This window comes from Capsicum annuum, chromosome 5 (assembly GCF_002878395.1).
Source record: "Capsicum annuum cultivar UCD-10X-F1 chromosome 5, UCD10Xv1.1, whole genome shotgun sequence".
NCBI classification, from domain to species: Eukaryota; Viridiplantae; Streptophyta; class Magnoliopsida; order Solanales; family Solanaceae; genus Capsicum; species Capsicum annuum.
This window is the reverse complement of record NC_061115.1, coordinates 213,115,677-213,127,399: the sequence shown is the minus strand read 5'-3', so window position 1 is coordinate 213,127,399 and position 11,723 is coordinate 213,115,677. Positions and strand designations below refer to the sequence as shown.

The following is an 11,723-nucleotide window of genomic DNA, read 5'->3' as shown; positions in this document are numbered from 1 at the left end:
CAAACATTATTAGATGAACAGTATCGAATTATGAAATAAGATACATATGACCATGTTGATAATAACTAGACCATGTTCCTTCAAAAAATCTAGTAAATCTCTCATATTTAAAGGTTTCTATTTGAAAAAATCATGAGTAGAACAAGGTGATATGTAACTGGAATTGATATAAACTTTTAAGAATGTGGGTATTATAAATGAGATATTAGGAAACAATTGGACTATGTATGAGGTAGGGCCTGCGAGAACGCAGTCCCCCACTGCCACAAATTATGACGTAGGCTCGACCACTTGGATTGACCTTAGGCAGGCACCCCTCCAAACTGCAATGGAGGTCACCAACCTAGGCCATGAGCCTTCTTGATCGTCCCATTGACACCGTCCAGGTAAGTAAGTTTCTCTGATGTCCTTGGTCCATTTATGTAGTATCTCCCTACCACTATTCTATCTTCTTCACTTGACGGTGTGGGACTATTAGTCCTTAGACCTTCATATCATATTTATGAATCTTTCTATTTCTCACATAAAAAAAGAAATGAGTAACAAAAATATTGAAATTAACAAAAAATCATCTACCTGCTGGAATATAAGGTAATGTAGTTTATGAATGATGGCCATTTTGAATTTTCATGTTTCAAGGTATTATTAGGAGACACAGCAATCTGATGCGATAGACATAAAATAGTGTAACCTGTTCCATGATTATTCCAATGTTTATGAGCTGCTGATTGAGTGAAAAATGTCATATGCTTGTTCGCTTAGTTATAGTCATGTGTATGAGCGAAAAAAATGAAGGATAGTCGAGAATGATCCTTTACGGTTCCATGACCCCTGAAAGGCCATGGAGGCTGTTAATCAGACTCTTATCTCATGGTCACGGTTCATCCACCAGACTTGGTTTCTGGTCTCCTTAAAGTTCAAGGATACAGTGGTACAGACCTTGTACAAGTAAGGTTTTGCCAATCAATATTTCTACAATATAATATAAAGAAATAAAATGATTAGCTTTCCGAGTTTGCATTAAAATTTAACATATTTTTGCGTTGGAATTTTTGGTCTTCTAATTTTGATGAATGAAAAGAAAACCTAATTTAGCTTAAAATAGATTTTTTTGGGTTGAAAAAGAACTAACGATACCAAACGGGTTGCACCTATACAGGAATTCATAAAAGAAAACTGTTTCACTTCTTGAATTCTTCTGCAACGAAAAAAAAAGGAAATTAGGAGAGCACCCCTCCGAGGTGCAATGGAGGTCACCACCCTAGGCCAAGGGCTTTGTTGATCACATATTGACCCCGTCCATGTAAGTATGTTTCTTAGTAATTGACCTCGGCCCTTTTTTATAGTGTCTCCTCGCGACTCTTCTGTATTATTCACTTGACGATGTGGGACTATGGTATTATTTGCCAAGAACATAGTATTAGTCTATAAAAAGAGTAAGCAACATCTTCAATTTCCAAAAGAAGCTATATGTGCCTAGTTTATACTACTGATTACATTATTAAATAATAGTCGTAAATTCCTATAACATACAGAGGCCGATTTAGAATTTAAAGTTGATGATTTCAACTTTTAAAATCTTATCATTGAATCTCTTGCAACTTTTTGGAATTGCAGATTTAAAGTTTACTATTTGTCACAATTTTAGAAATTGTTACGTAGATATACACCTTGTGTCAAAAAATTTTGGGTTCATTTGAACCGGCCCTATCAAACATGCTATATATGCCTCCAACACATTAAAACAACATCATATAACAGCTTGAGGCATGTCAATGACACTGTTTTTAAGGATATCTCACAGAGAAAGTTGTATCCTCCGAATTCAGCAAGCTTTTCTAGTATAAATTTTCAAATCATAAGCTTGTTAATGAGGCACTCAAAAGTTATACCACTTTGATTGGACAGGGGCCAATGAATGCAGTTGATTGGCTGCTAGGCCTATAGAATCAACCCATTCATCCATTGAGAGTAGCAATAATGTTATTGTGATTGAAGATTGAATGTGTGGGGAGAAGAATCACGATCAAGAGGTCGGGGAGCTCGACTTAGAGCTTGACTAAACTTTACGTCAAGCTACTCGACATCATGATCCTCATTCTTATTCCCACACATCCAATCTGCAGTTACAATAGTCTTGGTACTCGCAATCGATGAACGAGACCTTGGCCCTTTTTTTATAACATCTCCTTGCTTGTCTTTTGCCTTATTCGCTTGACGATGTGGGAATTGAAAGAAAAACAAGAGAAACCAAGATTTTCTGAATAGCAACTTGCCTTATTCCATAATACATAATGAAATATTTATAGCTATACAACTGTAGGTTAGAGTTCTATTCTAGGAAAGAATATATATTGTTATAACTACATAATCAGTAATAAAATCCTATTCTAGGAAAGAGAATATTCTTTCTATACAATTATACTATTTCCTTACATCCCCCCTCAAATTGATACCGGTGATCACACAGTAGCAATTTGGAGCTAAGATAGCTATGTCGTCCGCGTGTCATAGCCTTTGTAAACAAATCGGCAAGTTGATCATGAGAAGAAATGTGTCGTAGAGTGATAAGACGGTCAGCAACTAGTTCTTGAATGTAATGATAGTCCACCTCTATATGCTTTGTGTTTTCATGTTGCACAGGATTTGTGGCTATTTTAATCGCACTAGTGTTATCAGCATGTAACACTATAGGAGATATAATAGCAACACCAAGCTCAGATAATAGACGTCATAGCCAAACAATTTTCGAACTTGCTGCCGTCATAGCCCAATACTCAGCCTCCATAGATGATTTATACGTATGAGATTTTTTCTTACATTTCCAAGATATCAAGGATGTGCCTAGAAATATGCACCAACCAGTAACGGAACGATGAGAATTGGGACAACCAACCCAGTCTGCATCAGTAGATCCCTTAAGATTTATAAGAGAATCTGAACGGAAGAGAACACCTTGATTCATAGAACCACGGACATACCGAATGACACGAAGTAATGCAGTGTGATGTAACGGTAAGGATTAGCTACAAACTGATTTAGAATTTGTACCGCATATGAGATGTCCGGCCTTGTCATAGTGAGATAAACTAATGATCCCACCAACTTCCGATACAATGTGGGATCACTGAATGGTTCGCATTAGCCTCCTTATATTTCGTATTAATCTCCATTGGGGTGTATACAACCTTGTAATCAGTAAGACCAACCATAGCAACAAGATCACTAGCATACTTTTGTTGTGTAAGCATAGTCCCAGTAGGCAAGTATAGAACCTCAAGCCCAAGAAAGTATGTCAATCATCCCAAGTCCTTCATCTTAAATGAGGTATGCAAGAATTTTTTTAACTTAGTAATATTCTCTTGATCATTTCTGGTGATAATGATATCATCAACATAGATGAGAAGTATTGTGATACCTACCGGAGAAGTATGAAAAAACAAGGAATAATCTGAAGAACTTTTAGAGAAGCCTGCAGTTTGAATCGTGGATCGAAATTTGTCAAACCAAGCTCTGGGAGCCTATTTTAAGACATAAAGAGATTTTCAAAGATGACAAACTACATTTGGTCTTGGCAGAACAAACCCAGGTGGTGGTTTCACAAACACAACTTCTTCGAGGTCACTATGAAGAAACACATTTTTCACATCCAACTGATGTAAAGTCCAGCCTTTAATTGAAGCGAAGGCCAATAATATTTGTACCATTGTCATCTTACCAACAGGTGCAAAAGTCTCCTTATAATCCACCCATACTCCTGTTTGTACCCTTGAGCAACCAATCAAGCTTTATAGAGATCAATTGTACCATCTGCCTTCATTTTAATGGAATACACCCACTTACTCCATCCGTTGGTTTATCAACAAAGTCCCAAGTTGAATTTTCATTAAGTGCACAAAGATCGTTTGACATTGCCTTTTTCTAGCAGGTTTGTGTAGAAGCCTAGGAGTAAGATGTTGGAACCTCAATAGAATGTAGTGTGGTATGCAAAGCATAGGACTTACCAAATTTCCCTGGAGAGTATCCAAGTCGTTCGGGAGCATGGCGATTTGTTCTACTAGACCGACATGGAGGAGTAACTGGATAAGAGGATCCCTCTTCCAAAGATAAGAATGACGATGTAGAGTCAATACTAGAAAGAGATGAAGTTTGGAGAGCTTCATTACCATTGTTCATGGGTTGTTCTGGAGATTCAAGTGAAGGATCAGTACTTGAAGGAGATGAAGGCTGGAGATCACCATTATCATAGTCCATGGGTTGTTCTGAAGACTCAAGGTGAGGTTTAGTAGCTACCACATCGTCATCAAACTTGTACAGAAAAGAGAGAGATTTTGAAGCACATTTAGCATTGTGTTTGCAAGAAAATTGATCCTCAAAGAAAATAACATGTCTAGATATTCGAAGCTGACGACGAGATGCATCATAACAGAGATAACCCTTTTGTGTGTCACTGTATCCCATAAAAATACATTGTGCTGCCTTTGCCGAAAGCTTATGTTGTTCATGTGATGGAAGATTAACAAAGCAAACACAACCAAAAACCAGCAAGTGAGAATAATCAGGCCTACTATGAAATAATTTGAAATACGGTGTCTCATTTCCAATGAATGGGGAAGTTTGTCTATTGATCAAATATACAGAAGTATGTACTGCTTCGGGCCAAAAACTTTTTGGCATATTCGACGTACTCGACAAAGCCAATGTAGTTTCTTAAACATGTCGATTCTTTCTTTCTACGACCTCATTTTGTTCTGGAGTATGAGGACAAGTGCGTTGGGTAATAATTCCTTTGTTTTTGAAAAAATCAACAAGATTAGTCTTAGTGTACTCTCCTCCTGAATTAGAACGAAATACTTTTATGGTTTTATGAAATTGTGCACGAACATACTCAACAATATTCATAATAAGAGTCGGAACCTCAGATTTATTTCTAATAAAAAACACCAGGTGTATCTGGATACATGATCAATAAATAACACAAAGTACTTATATCACATCCTTGACAAAATAGAGAAGGACCCCAAACATCACTATGCCCTAAATCAAATGGATCTTTATAAGTAGATGAACTGAATGGAAAAGGAAGCTTGTGACTTTTTGAACCAGCATAATTTGTATATGCCAAAAGGAGACTGGAATGGATGTGATGTGCTGCAGGAAGACATGATTTAAGCATATGATAAAGCCAAGAAGAATGAGGATGACCCATCCTCTTATGCCAAAGAGTGAGCAATTTATTAGAACGAGTAACATCCGCTGCAGAAACTGAAAGAAAACAATGATGCAAGTGACGGTGAACCGACTTTAGTAGGAATATTCTACCAAATCTACGCCCCGTGGCCATGGTCATCCCTGTTTTCAGATTCTGAACAACACAACCATGGGTTGAGAATTTTACAACACAATTTTGATCAACTAGTTAACCAACTGAAACCAAATTAGCCTTCAAATTTGGAACATAGAGAACATTAGAAAGATTTCCAACAGAACCAATACCCGACGCAGGTAATGTGTGCCCGTTTTCTATATGAATAACATGCTTAGAAACACCACTAGACAATGATGAGAATTGGGATAAATCACCTGTCATATGATTGGAAACCCCTGAATCTAGATGCCAAGTAGAATTAATTGAATTACTTGAACCTGAAGAGGATGTCGAGAGTGCACTTGAGATGGCTCCAGGAAGAGCAGCTGCAATAGAATCTCAAATTATTTTTTCAAGATCATGACTAGCAGGAAAGGAACCAGATGATGTAGTGACATTTGTCTGGTAAGCCTGGTGAGCAGTTCGTGAATGATTTGGGCAACGACGACAATCTAAAATATGATAGCCAGTAATTTTGCAATAAGCATAAATGTTTTTCTTCTTAGGACAATGGGATATGATGTGACCAAAGTCTTGGCATTCATAGCATTGGACACTTCTCTTAGTATTTCGTGTAGAAGAAACGATTGCTGATTTTCCTGCAAGTAATCCAATAGAAGGTAATGGTGTAGACTCCATAGCAGCCTGAGTTCCAAGTCTTGTCTCTTCACGCAAGACGGCTGCCAACACAACATCAAGAGCAAGTGGGACTTCCCTATTTAACAAACTGCCACAAATCGGCCGAATTCAAGATGGAGTTTCATTAAGAATTGCACTACCTTTGTCTTGTTCCGTTCTTCCAACACCTCCTTGACCCCTGCCTTAGAAATATTTTGCTCAATAATTTGATCTTGTTCCGACTAGAGCAACTGCAAGCCAGCATAAAAGGAGCGAATATTCTTGTCCCTCTGTGTGTATTCTGCAATGTTGCATTCCAATTCAAACTCTCGTGCAAGGTTGCTTTGTTGGTAATTGTACGGAGGTAGGTCCACATATTAGAAGCCAAACTAAAAGGTCTAAGCCCCATAGCAATATCAGCATGTACCGAATTCAACATCCAAGCAATTACCTTCGCATTATTCAATTTCCAAATATCCAACTCTTTTGCATCTGTTGGTGGACGAGCAGATCCATCTAATAACCCAAAAAGGCCCTTTCCTTGAACAAAGATTCCAAAGTGGAATTCCCAAAGAGCAAAATTGGAATCATCCAATTTTGTGGAGAGCAAATCGTGCTAAGAGGATTGTGAATCCATTGATCGATTGATTACAAAAGAGGGGGAAATGGAGAGAAAAAAAGGAACTTAAGAAGATAGCAAAGTACCTGTGCAAAGAATATAGAAAGCAAGGAAAAAAAAAATTTAGATTATGGCTCTTAATACCATGACAGAAAAACAAGAGAAACCAAGATTTTCTGAATAGCAACTTGTCTTATTCCATAATACATAATGAAATACTTATAGATTTACAACTGTAGGTTAGAGTTCTATTCTAGGAAGGAATATATATTGTTATAACTACACAATTAGTAATAAAATCCTATTCTAAGAAAGAGAATATTCTGTCTATACAATTACACTATTGCCTAACAGAATATGGAGTAATATACTGTACACTGCATCTTTAATATACAAAGATATGTCAGCATTGAATTTTACGATGGATAATCATTGTGCAAAATGGGTAGATGAAAAAATAAGAGTATTAAATGCCTCAACTATCATATTTATTACTAATCCCCCTCATTGTAAATTAACAATTGTTGGGTTCAAGTGAAATATGAATGAAAAATGGAGGGAAAGTGAAATGTGTCTTCACTTTATAAAAGGACTATTTCTCCCACATTAGCGTAAGAAAAGAACATCCTTATGCTAAAGTATAGAAGCGTTTGTCCATATTATTAATGAGGTAAGAAGAAGACAAGCCCTGCACCGTCGTTGTCGTCGCTTTCCTTCAGAAAATGATCGAGAAACTATCTTTTTGGACAAAATTTACTTGAAAACTTAAGTGTTAATGAGGATGCAATCCTTCAGTTCACTCTTTGAGTAACAAAAATGGGACTTGCGGGTGCACTTGGCTATCTACGGCTGCAGATGCCAACGCATGTAGGTCTCAATGTAATACCCCACATTTTTGGACTAGAATTCAAACCATCGTTCCTACATATATAGACTCAAACTTAATGATTCTATGTAAATATAAGTTTGATGATTAATTCTATAGTGTGGGGACATCTTTGGAGATGAATTGAGATCATAAAAATCTCCTAATTCAAAGTCGAGTTGAGAATTTTTCTATCGACTGAGTTTTAGTGGATGTTCCAACTTGGGTCAAATTTCAATGACCATTACTCCTAGAATATAATCATTTAGGTGTCCTACTATAGACGAAATGAAAGATATTCGAGTCTTCTTTCCAAGGAATTTGATTTCTCCTTAATACAATATCGGGGTAGAAAGTTTTGCTCATTTTACTTGGGGTGTCTGTCTGCCAGAAGGTGACAACTAAGTTGACGAGCTGTCAACTAGGTGAAGATCTATCAACTCAAGTCGTCAATCTTAACCAGTAAATTGCCAAATTTAGCTAGAGATTGACAACTTGGTTGATCAGTTGTCAACAAACTGACGGGCTGTCAACTTAGTTGTCAACTGAGAAATTCCTGTAATTTTTTTTTTTAAGTTTCCTTAGGGGTATTTGGTCTTATCCTCATCTCAGACCCTACCCCATGACTTAAATCACTCCATAAACAATACTCAACCATCAGTTATCAACTTTTCAACACTCATTCTCCTCTCCGCTCTCAAAAGAAAGAAGTTAGAGTTTCTTTCAAAATTCATACTTCCAAGGCTTAGATTCAAGATATCTCAAATTTTATTCAGCAAAAAGGTATGTAGAACTATCCTAACATTATTGTACATGTATGTTTATGGTATGGGATTTTAGAATTGATTTATGAGACTGAATTATGAACCCTTTTATAATGAAACTAGCGAATATAACCATGCTTTGCACAGTCATAAAAAAATTAGTAATAAGTAAATATTTTTTTGTAAACTTAGTCGCAATGAATACATAAAAGTATTATTATTATTATTATTATTATTAAATATTGTAAACATAGTCGCGATGAATACATAAAAGTATTGTTATTATTATTATTAAATATTAATTAAATTGATAAATTACATATATAAATTTTTTCATCGAAATTTTGTTGATTTATTGGTTGCTCTTTTTAGAATATTCTGCCATTTTTCTTTTTATGTTTTTGTGTAGACTATAAAATCTTCAATGTCAACTTGTTCCCTAATAAGGATTGTTACTTATGTCAATAAATAATTTTTCATTGTAAATTGCTTTGCATAACATGCAACTTCTAAGTTTTTCAATTTTGAATTTTTGTAGTTGTGGTTAAGACCCTTATTGGAGTATTTAAAGATAGTGATATGAATTGTGTACACTTATCCTCTATCGATTTTATTTGGTAGAAATATATTGAGTATGTTGTTATATGACACTTCACGTAACAAAATTTTGCTAGACATAAAAGATAATTAAGTAATATCATATTGGTATAATTTTAAGGTGTCATATTAAATTATTTAGATGTTATAAACATAAAAAAATTGGGAGTTATCAAGATGGAGAGATGTGAGTTACAAAAATGTCTTTTTAAAATAAAGAATTAAAAAATAAGAAAAAGACCAAAAAAGATTAAAAAAAATTTTGATAAAACAAAAGATGTCACGTTATTCTTCTTTTACACTATTTTTTTTTGGTTTCCCATCCAGTGTCCGGTACCTGCATTGGAGCCTGACTAATCCGGACTCGCGCTGCGTAGGACCCCATTTGGGGAGGAGCGCTCCCTAAAAGAGTTTTCTCCGTACGCAGGATCGAACCCTCGACCTCTGATTAAGGGTGGAGCAGCCTCATCCACTACACCACAACCCATGTTGGTCGTTTACACCACTTTAATGAGGCATTAACAAAAATCAAGATATAATTGAACCTAATGTCATAATTAATGTCCCATTTAAATCATTATGTGTGAATCTAAATTAAAATAAAATAAATAAATATAATGTTAAAATATAGGAATGCACACCATTCCTTTTTTCTGGTCCAAAGCTTCTTCTTTAAGGCATTCTAATTAGTTTAAAATGATTTTCAATGTTTCGTATTATGATGTGTTCTTCTTCATCCATCGCTACTATTTTCTTGGCATGAGCCTTCCAAATGCTGACTAAGTAAGATCATATTTAAATTGGATATTTACTACAATTTTTTTGTATTGATTTAGTTAGTACTATTTGAAACCCTATAATTTTGAAATAATACAACACAAAGAAATAACTTTTAAAAGCTTAGTATACCAAATTCACATTCCTAAAAAAAAATCGAATAAAAAATATCATTCAAACTATTACAATAACAAAAACACACACACAAAAAAATTATTCAAGGTTGGATATTAGCTATACTAAGAATTGTATCTATTGAATATTTCATATTAGAAAAAAAATATCTACTGAAAAAGTCGGACAAATTCATTCAATTAATTATCAAAATGGGATATTTGTAATTTGCCACAGTGAAAAGATATTATATGACTATCACTAAAAATTGATGGTGACAAAAATAAATCTCAATAGAAAAATATGTTAAGAATATTTCCAAATTTTATAATGCACATCAATTGGAGGAAAAATATGTACTAAATAAGTATTACTTAAAAGTTAAACTCATCATCATAAATCGGTACACAAAAAAAAACATGCATTCCGATTCAATGATTGCATTTAAATGCCAATCAAATACTTATATATTTCAGAAAGAGTAGCAAAATTCAATTGATACAAAAATGAAACATTATGTAAATGGATAAAAGACAAAATTAATGAGGGTAATATCTTTGATATAGATATTAATATTTCACAATTAATATTACTCTTTATTTCTTTTTTGGACAAAATCAATATATAAAAATTATTAGAAGAAAAACTTGTTAGAGGGATATTACATTACCTTGTCTATGTTTCAAACATAAACTGAAGAAAAAAATAAACAAATAAACTCTGAAATTATCGAATTATTTTATATTGATTGATAATTGAAGAGCCAACAACAAGCAACAACATGTTGCAGACACTTATAATGTTAGGTATGATAAATTCAAATTATAGGTTAGTATCGTCAGGCAGAAAGAATGAAACTGTTATACTAGTCAAGAATAAAAAAAGTTGTGGTACATACCAATACAAAAATTATATTAGGAAAATCTGTTTGGATAAGTTTACATTACCTTGTCTGTGTTTCAAACACAAACATCCATGAGAGTATATAATACATGCTCTTTTAAGTTTGTACACTAATATACATTCAGATTGAGACAACTTTGACAAGCATCAAATTGTCATGATCTTTCAAATTGAAGACCTGAATAATCCAAAAAAACAACAATAAAATAAGTCAATTAGAAAAGAAAACTGGACATACTTAAACAATGAAAAAAATCTAAGCTTGATATAAATAATATACAAATATTTTTAGTAGCATTCTCAAAATGATATTGTGAAAACAACATATGCAATGAAAAATATAAACAAATTGCCATTACTCTTCCTTATTGGCACTCTTTGTTGTTTTACAGAAATGAGAAACTATAAAAGTATGTAAATTTTATATGAGAATATGAGAAGAAATGAAAAGGTGAAAATATTTATAATCTAATCAATTGAAATAAATACTATTTGTTATAAATGTACTTACATTATAGCGAGTGTCTTTCAAAATCTAATAAGATCTATCAAGATCTAACTGATATCTATTAGGATTTGAAGTATCTGTCTTTTAGTCAGAAACTAGGAGTATTGATGACTTTAAAAGTGAACTTTTGTTTAGAAGGTGATGTTGTTGGTTACTTTATTTGTTGGAAATGCTTAAGTGCCGGTGACTTTAATAGTGAATTAGTGTTTAGAAGTTGATGTTGTTGGTGACTTTATTTGTTGATTAGTTGAAAAAGCTTAAGTTTTGGTGACTTTAATAGTGAACTAGTGTTTAGGAGGTGATATTGTTGGTGATTTTATTTGTTGAAAATGCTTAAGTGCCGGTGACTTTAATAGTGAACTTTCGCTTAGAAGGTGATGTTGTTGGTTACTTTATTTGTTGAAAATGCTTAAGTGCCGGTGACTTTAAAAGTGAACTTTTGCTTAGAAGGTGATGTTGTTGGTTACTTTATTTGTTGAAAATGCTTAAGTGCTGGTGACTTTAATAGTGAATTAGTGTTTAGAAGGTGATGTTGTTGGTGATTTTATTTGTTGAAAATTCTTAAGTTTTGGTGACTTTAATAGTGAATT

General features: G+C 33.9%; 2 non-coding genes across 2 annotated transcripts; both read right to left on the bottom strand.

The window, feature by feature from the left end:
* Positions 1-232: 232 nt before the first annotated feature.
* On the bottom strand, positions 233-394 carry LOC124899159. The gene has a single exon (XR_007056292.1). It is a non-coding gene; the product is annotated as a U1 spliceosomal RNA (small nuclear RNA).
* A 749-nt stretch (positions 395-1,143) lies between these two features.
* LOC124899176 lies at positions 1,144-1,311 on the bottom strand. Its single transcript, XR_007056301.1, has one exon. It is a non-coding gene; the product is annotated as a U1 spliceosomal RNA (small nuclear RNA).
* Positions 1,312-11,723: the final 10,412 nt, after the last annotated feature.